This window comes from Pleurodeles waltl, chromosome 1_2 (assembly GCF_031143425.1).
Source record: "Pleurodeles waltl isolate 20211129_DDA chromosome 1_2, aPleWal1.hap1.20221129, whole genome shotgun sequence".
NCBI classification, from domain to species: domain Eukaryota; kingdom Metazoa; phylum Chordata; class Amphibia; order Caudata; family Salamandridae; genus Pleurodeles; species Pleurodeles waltl.
Window position 1 is genome coordinate 644,692,887 of NC_090437.1, and position 12,749 is coordinate 644,705,635.

Sequence of the window (12,749 nt, forward strand, 5' to 3'; positions counted from 1 at the left end):
CTTCATTCCTCGGTGGAGGTTAGCTTTGGCGTTGTGGGGATCTTGGTTAAGGGATATGATCAGCTGGGTGTCGTCGGCGTAGGAGATGATGTTGAGGTTGTGTTGTCGTGCGACGTGGGCGAGGGGGGCCATGTAGATATTGAACAGTGTCGGGCTGAGGGAGGATCCCTGTGGGATGCCGCAGATGATCTCAGTGGTTTTGGAGCGGAAGGGTGGGAGGCAGACTCTCTGGGTTCTGCCGGAGAGGAAGGATGTGGTCCAGGCCAGGGCCTTCTCTTGGATACCAGCGTTATGGAGGCGTGCTGATAGGGTGCGGTGGCAGACCGTGTCAAAGGCTGCTGATAGGTCCAGGAGGATGAGGGCGGCTGTTTCTCCTTTGTCCATCAGGGTCCGGATGTCGTCAGTGGCGGCGATGAGGGCTGTCTCGGTGCTGTGGTTGCTGCAAAAACCGGATTGGGAAGGGTCCAGGATGTTGTTGACTTCGAGGTAGCGGGACAGCTGTTTGTTGACAATCTTCTCGGTCACTTTTGCCGGGAAAGGGAGCAGGGAGATGGGCCGGAAGTTCTTGAGGTCCTTGGGGTCCGCCTTGGGCTTCTTCAGAAGGGCGTTGATCTCGGCGTGCTTCCAGCTTTCTGGGAAGGTTGCTGTCTCGAAGGAACAGTTGATTGTTTTCCGGAGGTGGGGCGGGATGGCTGCGCTGGCTTTGTTGAAGATGTGGTGAGGGCAGGGGTCCGATGGGGATCCGGAGTGGATGGAGTTCATGGTTTTGATGGTGTCTTCGTCGCTGACGCTGGACCAGACGGTCAGGCGACTGGTGCGAGTGGTAGTCGCAGGGGTGGTGGACTCGGTGGTGGGTGCGGGGGGGTCGGGGTTGAAGCTGTCGTGGATGTCGGTGATGTTGCAGTGGAAGAAGGTGGCCAGGTGTAGGAAAGTACCATCTTGCCTGGCATGTTACCCCCATTTTTCACTGTATATATGTTGTTTTAGTTGTATGTGTCACTGGGACCCTGGTAACCCAGGGCCCCAGTGCTCATAAGTGTGCCTGAATGTGTTACCTGTGTAGTGACTAACTGTCTCACTGAGGCTCTGCTAACCAGAACCTCAGTGGTTATGCTCTCTCATTTCTTTCCAAATTGTCACTGACAGGCTAGTGACCATTTTTACCAATTTACATTGGCTTACTGGAACACCCTTATAATTCCCTAGTATATGGTACTGAGGTACCCAGGGTATTGGGGTTCCAGGAGATCCCTATGGGCTGCAGCATTTCTTTTGCCACCCATAGGGAGCTCTGACAATTCTTACACAGGCCTGCCACTGCAGCCTGAGTGAAATAACGTCCACGTTATTTCACAGCCATTTTACACTGCACTTAAGTAACTTATAAGTCACCTATATGTCTAACCTTTACCTGGTAAAGGTTAGGTGCAAAGTTACTTAGTGTGAGGGCACCCTGGCACTAGCCAAGGTGCCCCCACATTGTTCAGAGCCAATTCCCTGAACTTTGTGAGTGCGGGGACACCATTACACGCGTGCACTACATATAGGTCACTACCTATATGTAGCTTCACAATGGTAACTCCGAATATGGCCATGTAACATGTCTATGATCATGGAATTGCCCCCTCTATGCCATCCTGGCATAGTTGGCACAATCCCATGATCCCAGTGGTCTGTAGCACAGACCCTGGTACTGCCAAACTGCCCTTCCTGGGGTTTCACTGCAGCTGCTGCTGCTGCCAACCCCTCAGACAGGCAGCTGCCCTCCTGGGGTCCAGCTAGGCCTGGCCCAGGATGGCAGAACAAAGAACTTCCTCTGAGAGAGGGTGTGACACCCTCTCCCTTTGGAAAATGGTGTGAAGGCAGGGGAGGAGTAGCCTCCCCCAGCCTCTGGAAATGCTTTGTTGGGCACAGATGTGCCCAATTCTGCATAAGCCAGTCTACACCGGTTCAGGGACCCCTTAGCCCCTGCTCTGGCGCGAAACTGGACAAAGGAAAGGGGAGTGACCACTCCCCTGACCTGCACCTCCCCTGGGAGGTGTCCAGAGCTCCTCCAGTGTGCTCCAGACCTCTGCCATCTTGGAAACAGAGGTGCTGCTGGCACACTGGACTGCTCTGAGTGGCCAGTGCCACCAGGTGACGTCAGAGACTCCTGCTGATAGGCTCCTTCAGGTGTTAGTAGCCTATCCTCTCTCCTAGGTAGCCAAACCCTCTTTTCTGGCTATTTGGGGTCTCTGTCTCTGGGGAAACTTTAGATAACGAATGCAAGAGCTCATCCGAGTTCCTCTGCATCTCCCTCTTCACCTTCTGATAAGGAATCGACTGCTGACCGCGCTGGAAGCCTGCAAAACCTGCAACATAGTAGCAAAGACGACTACTGCAACTCTGTAACGCTGATCCTGCCGCCTTCTCGACTGTTTTCCTGCTTGTGCATGCTGTGGGGGTAGCCTGCCTCCTCTCTGCACCAGAAGCTCCGAAGAAATCTCCAGTGGGTCGACGGAATCTTCCCCCTGCAACCGCAGGCACCAAAAAGCTGCATTACCGGTCCCTTGGGTCTCCTCTCAGCACGACGAGCGAGGTCCCTCAAATCCAGCGACTCTGTTCAAGTGACCCCCACAGTCCAGTGACCCTTCAGCCCAAGTTTGGTGGAGGTAAGTCCTTGCCTCACCTCGCTGGGCTGCATTGCTGGGAACCGCGACTTTGCAGCTACTCCGGCCCCTGTGCACTTCCGGCGGAAATCCTTTGTGCACAGCCAAGCCTGGGTCCACGGCACTCTAACCTGCATTGCACGACTTTCTAAGTTGGTCTCCGGCGACGTGGGACTCCTTTGTGCAACTTCGGCAAGCACTGTTTCACACATCCTTGTAGTGCCTGTTTCTGGCACTTCTCCGGGTGCTACCTGCTTCAGTGAGGGCTCTTTGTCTTGCTCGACGTCCCCTCTCTCTTCAGGTCCAATTTGCGACCTCCTGGTCCCTCCTGGGCCCCAGCAGCATCCAAAAACGCCAAACGCACGATTTGCAACTAGCAAGGCTTGTTGGCGTTCTTTCGGCGGGAAAACACTTCTGCACGACTCTCCAAGGCGAGAGGGATCCTTCCACCAAAGGGGAAGTCTCTAGCCTTTTTCGTTCCTGCAGAAACCTCAGCTTCTTCTGTCCAGTAGAAGCTTCTTTGCACACGCAGCTGGCATTTCCTGGGCATCTGCCCATCTCCGACTTGCTTGTGACTTTTGGACTTGGTCCCCTTGTTCCACAGGTACCGTAGATTGGAAATCCACAGTTGTTGCATTGCTGGTTTGTGTCTTTCCTGCATTATTCCTCTAACACGACTTCTTTGTCCTTAGGGGAACTTTAGTGCACTTTGTACTCACTTTTCAGGGTCTTGGGGAGGGTTATTTTTCTAACTCTCACTATTTTCTAATAGTCCCAGCGACCCTCTACAAGGTCACATAGGTTTGGGGTCCATTCGTGGTTCGCATTCCACTTTTGGAGTATATGGTTTGTGTTGCCCCTATCCCTATGTTTCCCCGTTGCATCCTATTGTAACTATACATTGTTTGCATTGTTTTCTAAGACTATACTGCATATTTTTGCTATTGTGTATATATATCTTGTGTATATTTCCTATCCTCTCACTGAGGGTACACTCTAAGATACTTTGGCATATTGTCATAAAAATAAAGTACCTTTATTTTTAGTATAACTGTGTATTGTGTTTTCTTATGATATTGTGCATATGACACTAAGTGGTACTGTAGTAGCTTCACACGTCTCCTAGTTCAGCCTAAGCTGCTCTGCTAAGCTACCATTATCTATCAGCCTAAGCTGCTAGACACCCTATACACTAATAAGGGATAACTGGGCCTGGTGCAAGGTGCAAGTACCCCATGGTACTCACTAAAAGCCAGTCCAGCCTCCTACATTGGTTGTGCAGTGGTGGGATAAGTGCTTGAGACTACTTACCACTCTTGTCATTGTACTTTTCATAAGAGAAAAATATACAAAACAAGGTCAGTGTATATACACATAGCCAAAAAGTTTTGCATTTCCTCTTTTCACTCTTTTCTAAGTGCTGAAAAGTACTTCTAAACTTTCAAAAAGTTCTTAAAAGTTTAAAAAGTTTTTTCTGTCTTTCCAAAAAGTTCTGAAAACTTTTTTCTCTTTTTCTATCACTTTAACTCTCTCTAAAAATGTCTGGCACAGGCCAAAGTGTTGATCTGTCCAAACTTGCATATGACAACCTTAGCTGGAAAAGAGCAAGGAGTCTCTGTATAGAGAGAGGTTTGAGTGTAGGGAAGAATCCTTCCTTGGAACTGTTACTTAACATGCTTAGAGAACAGGATAAGGCCATAGGTGCCCCATCTGTTGAAAAAGTACCTAATAGTTCCCAATCTGTTTCAGGGACTCCCCCAGGAAAAGATTCAGGAAAGAAACTTCCTAGCCTGCCCATTACTAGACAATCTAGCATAGATGGTAATGATGATGAGCCACACCAAATAAATAGTGTTGTCTCACATCATAGCAAAAGCATTTATTCTCACCATACTGGTAGTAATGTTTCTGTAAACCAAGCTGTTAGGGTGCCTTCTGTAAGGGACAGGTCTCCTTCTCTTCATTCCCATCATAGCTCTGTTTCTAGAAATGTCCCTCCCACCAACCCTGATGACAGAATGTTAGAGAGGGAACTCAATAAGTTGAGGGTGGAACAAACCAGACTGAAGCTTAAAAAGCAACAGCTGGATTTGGATAGACAGTCTTTTGAATTAGAGAAGGAAAGACAGAAGTTGGGTTTAGATACCCATGGTGGCAGCAGCAGTATTCCCCATAGTCATCCTGCAAAAGAGCATGATTCCAGGAATCTGCACAAGATAGTTCCCCCTTATAAGGAGGGGGATGACATTAACAAGTGGTTTGCTGCACTTGAGAGGGCCTGTGTTGTACAGGATGTCCCTCAAAGGCAGTGGGCTGCTATCCTATGGCTATCATTTAGTGGAAAAGGTAGGGATAGGCTCCTTACTGTGAAAGAAAATGATGCTAATAATTTCCAAGTTCTTAAGAATGCACTCCTGGATGGTTATGGCTTAACCACTGAACAGTACAGGATAAAGTTCAGAGAGACCAAAAAGGAGTCTTCACAAGACTGGGTTGATTTCATTGACCAGGCAGTGAAGGCCTTGGAGGGGTGGTTACATGGCAGTAAAGTTACTGATTATGACAGCCTGTATAACTTAATCCTGAGAGAGCATATTCTTAATAATTGTGTGTCTGATTTGTTGCACCAATACTTGGTGGACTCTGATCTGACCTCTCCCCAAGAATTGGGAAAGAAGGCAGACAAATGGGTCAGAACAAGAGTGAACAGAAAAGTTCATACAGGGGGTGACAAAGATGGCAACAAAAAGAAGGATGGTAAGTCTTCTGACAAGGGTGGGGTCAAATCTAAAAATGAGTCTTCATCAGGCCCACAAAAACACTCTGGTGGGGGTGGTGGGCCCAAATCCTCCTTTAATCAGAACAAGGAAAAGAAACCATGGTGCTATTTATGTAAAATAAAAGGCCATTGGACAACAGATCCCAGTTGTCCAAAGAAAGGCACCACTGCTCCTACCACTACAACCCCTACTGCTACACCTAGTGTCCCTACTAATAGCAGTGGTGGTGGGAGCAAACCTACTAATAGCCAATCCAAGGGAGTAGCTGGGCTCACTTTTGGTAATTTAGTTGGGGTTGGTCTGATTAGGGAGACCACAGAGGCTACTTTAGTCTCTGAAGGGGCTATTGATTTAGCCACTTTGGTTGCTTGCCCCCATAACTTGGAGAAGTACAAGCAACTACCCCTAATAAATGGTGTTGAGGTCCAGGTTTACAGGGACACAGGTGCCAGTGTCACAATGGTGATTGAGAAACTGGTGCACCCTGAACAACACATACTTGGACACCAGTACCAAGTAACCGATGCTCACAACATAACACAAAGCCACCCCATGGCTGTTGTAAATCTCAACTGGGGGGGGGGTGACTGGTCCAAAGAAAGTTGTGGTAGCTTCAGATTTACCTGTACACTGTCTATTAGGGAATGATTTGGAGACATCAGCTTGGTCAGATGTGGAGTTGGAGGCCCATGCAGCAATGCTGGGCATCCCAGGGCATATTTTTGCTTTGACAAGGGCTCAGGCCAAAAAGCAAAAAGGACAGGGAAGCTTGGATCCTGGAACAATGGACCAAGTGCTCCCTAAAGCTAGGGCTAGTAGAAGCAAACCACTTCCTACTATCCCTCCCTCTACAGTGGATTCAACTTCTGAGGAAGAAGAATTCCCTCCCTGTGCAGAACCTACACCAGAGGAGCTGGAAGCAGACACTGCTGAGCTTTTGGGTGAAGGGGGGCCTGCCAGAGAGGAGCTGAGTGTGGCACAGCAAACCTGTCCCACATTAGAGGGTCTCAGACAGCAAGCTGTCAAACAGGCTAATGGGGATGTCAGTGACTCTCACAGAGTTTACTGGGAGGACAACCTCTTGTACACTGAGCATAGGGATCCTAAACCTGGAGCTGCCAGGAGATTAGTGATTCCTCAGGAGTACAGAAAGTTCCTCCTAACACTGGCACATGACATTCCCTTAGCTGGGCATCTAGGACAAATGAAAACTTGGGACAGGCTTGTTCCCCTGTTTCATTGGCCTAGGATGTCTGAGGACACAAAATAATTTTGTAAGTCCTGTGAAACCTGTCAAGCCAGTGGCAAGACAGGTGGCACCCCAAAGGCACCCCTTATCCCACTGCCTGTGGTTGGGGTTCCCTTTGAGAGGGTAGGGGTTGACATAGTTGGCCCCCTTGACCCTCCTACTGCTTCAGGCAATAGGTTTATCTTGGTGGTAGTGGACCATGCCACAAGATATCCTGAAGCAATTCCTTTAAGGACCACTACAGCACCTGCAGTGGCAAAGGCCCTCCTGTGAATATTTTCCAGGGTGGGCTTCCCAAAGGAAGTAGTATCAGACAGAGGAAGCAATTTCATGTCTGCATACTTAAAGGCCATGTGGAAGGAGTGTGGTGTAACGTACAAGTTCACAACACCCTATCATCCACAAACAAATGGACTGGTGGAGAGATTTAATAAAACTCTCAAAGGCATGATTATGGGTCTCCCTGAAAAACTCCGCAGGAGATGGGATATCCTTCTACCATGCCTCCTTTTTGCCTACAGGGAGGTACCCCAGAAAGGAGTGGGCTTCAGCCCCTTTGAACTTCTTTTTGGACACCCTGTTAGGGGTCCACTCACACTTGTAAAGGAGGGTTGGGAACAACCTTTAAAAGCTCCTAAGCAGGATATTGTGGATTATGTACTTGGCCTCAGATCAAGGATGGCTGAGTACATGAAAAAGGCCAGTAAAAACCTTCAGGCCAGCCAAGAGCTCCAGAAGCAATGGCATGATCAGAAGGCTGTTTTGGTTCAGTACCAACCAGGGCAGAAAGTGTGGGTCTTGGAGCCTGTGGCCCCAAGAGCACTCCAAGATAAATGGAGTGGTCCCCACACAATTGTTGAAAAGAAGGGAGAAGTCACCTATTTAGTTGACTTAGGCACTGCCAGGAGTCCCCTTAGGGTGCTCCATGTCAACCGCCTGAAACCCTACTATGACAGGGCTGATCTCACCCTGCTCATGGCAACTGATGAGGGACAGGAAGAAGATAGTGATCCTCTACCTGATCTCTTCTCTTCCACAGAACAAGATGCTCTTGTGGAAGGTGTAGTTTTGGCTGATTGTCTTACTGCTGAGCAGAAAGATAATTGCATAAATCTCCTAGGACAATTTTCAGAACTCTTCTCTACTGTGCCAGGCACCACTTCTTGGTGTGAGCACACTATAGATACTGGAGACAGTTTACCTGTCAAAAGTAAGATCTATAGGCAGCCTGACCATGTCAGGGACTGCATAAAGCAAGAAGTTCAGAAAATGTTGGAACTAGGAGTGGTTGAGCACTCTGACAGTCCATGGGCTTCTCCTGTGGTACTGGTACCAAAACTAAATTCTAAAGATGGAAAGAAGGAAATGTGGTTTTGTGTAGATTATAGAGGTCTCAACTTGGTAACCAAAACTGATGCTCACCCTATACCCAGGGCAGATGAGCTCATAGATACACTGGCATCTGCCAAGTATCTAAGCACTTTTGATTTGACTGCAGGGTATTGGCAGATCAAATTGTCAGAAGATGCTAAACCCAAGACTGCATTTTCTACCATTGGAGGACATTACCAGTTTACTGTAATGCCTTTTGGATTGAAAAATGCACCTGCCACTTTTCAGAGGTTGGTGAACACAGTCCTGCAAGGGCTGGAAGCTTTCAGTGCAGCATATTTGGACGATATAGCTGTCTTTAGCTCCAGCTGGGATGATCACCTGGTCCACCTATGGAAAGTTTTGGAGGCCCTGCAAAAGGCAGGCCTCACTATCAAGGCTTCAAAGTGCCAGATAGGGCAGGGTAAGGTGGTTTATCTGGGACACCCTGTTGGTGGGGAACAGATTGCACCACTTCAGGGGAAAATCCAAACAATTATTGATTGGGTTCCCCCTACCACTCAGACTCAGGTGAGAGCCTTCCTAGGCCTCACTGGGTATTACAGGAGGTTCATTAAGAACTATGGCTCCATTGCAGCCCCTCTTAATGACCTCACATCCAAGAAAATGCCTAAAAAGGTATTATGGACAGCAAACTGTCAGAAAGCTTTTGAGGAGCTGAAGCAGGCCATGTGCTCTGCACCTGTCCTGAAAAGCCCTTGTTACTCTAAAAAATTCTATGTCCAAACTGATGCATCTGAATTAGGAGTAGGGGCAGTCCTATCACAACTTAATTCTGAGGGCCAGGATCAACCTGTTGCTTTTATTAGTAGGAGGTTGACCCCTAGAGAAAAGCGTTGGTCTGCCATTGAGAGGGAGGCCTTTGCTGTGGTCTGGGCTCTGAAGAAGTTGAGGCCATACCTGTTTGGCACTCACTTCATTGTTCAGACAGACCACAAACCTCTACTTTGGCTAAAACAAATGAAAGGTGAAAATCCTAAATTGTTGAGGTGGTCCATATCCCTACAGGGAATGGACTATACAGTGGAACATAGACCTGGGAGTAGCCACTCCAATGCAGATGGACTCTCCAGATATTTCCACTTAGACAATGAAGACTCATCAGATCATGGCTAGTCTTATTGTCCTTCGTTTGGGGGGGGGGTTGTGTAGGAAAGTACCATCTTGCCTGGCATGTTACCCCCATTTTTCACTGTATATATGTTGTTTTAGTTGTATGTGTCACTGGGACCCTGGTAACCCAGGGCCCCAGTGCTCATAAGTGTGCCTGAATGTGTTACCTGTGTAGTGACTAACTGTCTCACTGAGGCTCTGCTAACCAGAACCTCAGTGGTTATGCTCTCTCATTTCTTTCCAAATTGTCACTGACAGGCTAGTGACCATTTTTACCAATTTACATTGGCTTACTGGAACACCCTTATAATTCCCTAGTATATGGTACTGAGGTACCCAGGGTATTGGGGTTCCAGGAGATCCCTATGGGCTGCAGCATTTCTTTTGCCACCCATAGGGAGCTCTGACAATTCTTACACAGGCCTGCCACTGCAGCCTGAGTGAAACAACGTCCACGTTATTTCACAGCCATTTTACACTGCACTTAAGTAACTTATAAGTCACCTATATGTCTAACCTTTACCTGGTAAAGGTTAGGTGCAAAGTTACTTAGTGTGAGGGCACCCTGGCACTAGCCAAGGTGCCCCCACATTGTTCAGAGCCAATTCCCTGAACTTTGTGAGTGCGGGGACACCATTACACGCGTGCACTACATATAGGTCACTACCTATATGTAGCTTCACAATGGTAACTCCAAATATGGCAATGTAACATGTCTATGATCATGGAATTGCCCCCTCTATGCCATCCTGGCATAGTTGGCACAATCCCATGATCCCAGTGGTCTGTAGCACAGACCCTGGTACTGCCAAACTGCCCTTCCTGGGGTTTCACTGCAGCTGCTGCTGCTGCCAACCCCTCAGACAGGCAGCTGCCCTCCTGGGGTCCAGCCAGGCCTGGCCCAGGATGGCAGAACAAAGAACTTCCTCTGAGAGAGGGTGTGACACCCTCTCCCTTTGGAAAATGGTGTGAAGGCAGGGGAGGAGTAGCCTCCCCCAGCCTCTGGAAATGCTTTGTTGGGCACAGATGTGCCCAATTCTGCATAAGCCAGTCTCCACCGGTTCAGGGACCCCTTAGCCCCTGCTCTGGCGCGAAACTGGACAAAGGAAAGGGGAGTGACCACTCCCCTGACCTGCACCTCCCCTGGGAGGTGTCCAGAGCTCCTCCAGTGTGCTCCAGACCTCTGCCATCTTGGAAACAGAGGTGCTGCTGGCACACTGGACTGCTCTGAGTGGCCAGTGCCACCAGGTGACGTCAGAGACTCCTGCTGATAGGCTCCTTCAGGTGTTAGTAGCCTATCCTCTCTCCTAGGTAGCCAAACCCTCTTTTCTGGCTATTTGGGGTCTCTGTCTCTGGGGAAACTTTAGATAACGAATGCAAGAGCTCATCCGAGTTCCTCTGCATCTCCCTCTTCACCTTCTGATAAGGAATCGACTGCTGACCGCGCTGGAAGCCTGCAAAACCTGCAACATAGTAGCAAAGACGACTACTGCAACTCTGTAACGCTGATCCTGCCGCCTTCTCGACTGTTTTCCTGCTTGTTCATGCTGTGGGGGTAGCCTGCCTCCTCTCTGCACCAGAAGCTCCGAAGAAATCTCCCGTGGGTCGACGGAATCTTCCCCCTGCAACCGCAGGCACCAAAAAGCTGCATTACCAGTCCCTTGGGTCTCCTCTCAGCACGACGAGCGAGGTCCCTCGAATCCAGCGACTCTGTCCAAGTGACCCCCACAGTCCAGTGACTCTTCAGCCCAAGTTTGGTGGAGGTAAGTCCTTGCCTCACCTCGCTGGGCTGCATTGCTGGGAACCGCGACTTTGCAGCTACTCCGGCCCCTGTGCACTTCCGGCGGAAATCCTTTGTGCACAGCCAAGCCTGGGTCCACGGCACTCTAACCTGCATTGCACGACTTTCTAAGTTGGTCTCCGGCGACTCCTTTGTGCAACTTCGGCGAGCACTGTTTCACACATCCTCGTAGTGCCTGTTTCTGGCACTTCTCCGGGTGCTACCTGCTTCAGTGAGGGCTCCCTGTCTTGCTCGACGTCCCCTCTCTCTTCAGGTCCAATTTGCGACCTCCTGGTCCCTCCTGGGCCCCAGCAGCGTCCAAAAACGCCAAACGCACGATTTGCAACTAGGAAGGCTTGTTGGCGTTCTTTCGGCGGGAAAACACTTCTGTACGACTCTCCAAGGCGAGAGGGATCCGTCCACCAAAGGGGAAGTCTCTAGCCTTTTTCGTTCCTGCAGAAACCTCAGCTTCTTCTGTCCAGTAGAAGCTTCTTTGCACACGCAGCTGGCATTTCCTGGGCATCTGCCCATCTCCGACTTGCTTGTGACTTTTGGACTTGGTCCCCTTGTTCCACAGGTACCCTAGATTGGAAATCCACAGTTGTTGCATTGCTGGTTTGTGTCTTTCCTGCATTATTCCTCTAACACAACTTCTTTGTCCTTAGGGGAACTTTAGTGCACTTTGCACTCACTTTTCAGGGTCTTGGGGAGGGTTATTTTTCTAACTCTCACTATTTTCTAATAGTCCCAGCGACCCTCTACAAGGTCACATAGGTTTGGGGTCCATTCGTGGTTCGCATTCCACTTTTGGAGTATATGGTTTGTGTTGCCCCTATCCCTATGTTTCCCCGTTGCATCCTATTGTAACTATACATTGTTTGCATTGTTTTCTAAGACTATACTGCATATTTTTGCTATTGTGTATATATATCTTGTGTATATTTCCTATCCTCTCACTGAGGGTACACTCTAAGATACTTTGGCATATTGTCATAAAAATAAAGTACCTTTATTTTTAGTATAACTGTGTATTGTGTTTTCTTATGATATTGTGCATATGACACTAAGTGGTACTGTAGTAGCTTCACACGTCTCCTAGTTCAGCCTAAGCTGCTCTGCTAAGCTACCATTATCTATCAGCCTAAGCTGCTAGACACCCTATACACTAATAAGGGATAACTGGGCCTGGTGCAAGGTGCAAGTACCCCTTGGTACTCACTACAAGCCAGTCCAGCCTCCTACATTGGTTGTGCAGTGGTGGGATAAGTGCTTGAGACTACTTACCACTCTTGTCATTGTACTTTTCATAAGAGAAAAATATACAAAACAAGGTCAGTGTATATACACATAGCCAAAAAGTTTTGCATTTCCTCTTTTCACTCTTTTCTAAGTGCTGAAAAGTACTTCTAAACTTTCAAAAAGTTCTTAAAAGTTTAAAAAGTTTTTTCTGTCTTTCCAAAAAGTTCTGAAAACTTTTTTCTCTTTTTCTATCACTTTAACTCTCTCTAAAAATGTCTGGCACAGGCCAAAGTGTTGATCTGTCCAAACTTGCATATGACAACCTTAGCTGGAAAAGAGCAAGGAGTCTCTGTATAGAGAGAGGTTTGAGTGTAGGGAAGAATCCTTCCTTGGAACTGTTACTTAACATGCTTAGAGAACAGAATAAGGCCATAGGTGCCCCATCTGTTGAAAAAGTACCTAATAGTTCCCAATCTGTTTCAGGGACTCCCCCAGGAAAAGATTCAGGAAAGAAACTTCCTAGCCTGCCCATTACTAGACAATCTAGC